This window comes from Lepidothrix coronata, unplaced genomic scaffold (genome assembly GCF_001604755.1).
Source record: "Lepidothrix coronata isolate B3197 unplaced genomic scaffold, Lepidothrix_coronata-1.0 Scaffold100, whole genome shotgun sequence".
NCBI classification, from domain to species: domain Eukaryota; kingdom Metazoa; phylum Chordata; class Aves; order Passeriformes; family Pipridae; genus Lepidothrix; species Lepidothrix coronata.
This window is the reverse complement of record NW_016690280.1, coordinates 1,818,937-1,820,206: the sequence shown is the minus strand read 5'-3', so window position 1 is coordinate 1,820,206 and position 1,270 is coordinate 1,818,937.

The following is a 1,270-nucleotide window of genomic DNA, read 5'->3' as shown; positions in this document are numbered from 1 at the left end:
GGTGTAGGGGTAGGGTTGTTAAGGTGTCATATCAGAAAAGGGATTGTGGGTTGCTGTGATGGCCTCTGTGGGGTATGTCACTGCCTCTTACTACAAGAGCTTCTCTCTTATTTGTTCTGTTAACCATGATGGAAATACTATTAAGTTGCTCATTTCTGCTCGGCTGTATCAAATACTGTGTTGGCAGCATGTTATTAAAGTAATTCAGTTTGCAAAAGTCAGTGGCAATTGATTTTGTCCTAAAGTTGAGAGCACAACAGGAACTGCAACAAAACTAAGCAGCAGCAATGCTGATCTTGGCTCTAAGGCAGCAGCTTTTGCCTGTGCCCATCCTGCCCAATCAAAGGCATGCGATGCAGAAGCAAAACCGCCTGTGCCATATGTGGTCTGGATTAGTAAATTTTTATGCTTGTCCAAACACCTTGGGGAGGAAGAGATGATATTCCTTCTGGTTGCTTGTGGTTCTGCTGCCTTCAGACACAGTTATTTGCATGACGCATCCCAAGCAGAAGCTCTTCACCCCAGCAGGGACAGTGAAAGACCTTGAGGGACACTACAGGTTTGCATATGCTAAAATACATTCATGTTCAGTTTTGACAGCTCAAGGTTCCACCTGGAATGCAAATATTGCGCAATGTTTGATTTCAGATCAAATGTCTGCTTTTCTCTGCAAATGGTGAAGGAAAGGCAGACAAGGCTGGGCATGGCCCCTCCAGCCTTGACCTCCAGCCTAGAGATAAAATCAGAGTACTGAACAAAAACCTGGTGTTTTTAATACCGACATTGTCAGGGATCTTCTGTCCGTCCAGCTGGCATTACCTCCCAGACACACCCGGACACCAAAACAATCATCACGGAGGGATTTTGAAAGACTAATTTTTTATGAATCCTTGTGGTACCTCAGAGGAAAAAGGGGCCCTGTCCTCAGTCAGAAACTGTTGCAGTTTCCCTATCTGCGGAAAGTTTAAGCTCACTTTTATCTCGCGTTACCAACCCTAATCAATCTTTCGACTTAGAAGCGTGACTTCCCCGCCTGAAACGTGGGTTCCTCAACAACGGAGCGGGTTCCTCGCTGCAGGGCGGGTCTTTTCCCCGGCTACAGGAACAGGAACAGAACCGGGGAGCCACTCTCTGCACCAGCCATCCCGCGGGCCCCTCCTAACTCGGACCACACGCGGCATCCATTCGGCAGCGGGGCAGGGCGGGCGGGCTGAGGGGCGCGGCCCTGCCCGTCCTCCCTGCCCGCCGCTCCCGGCCCCTCGCGGGGCGG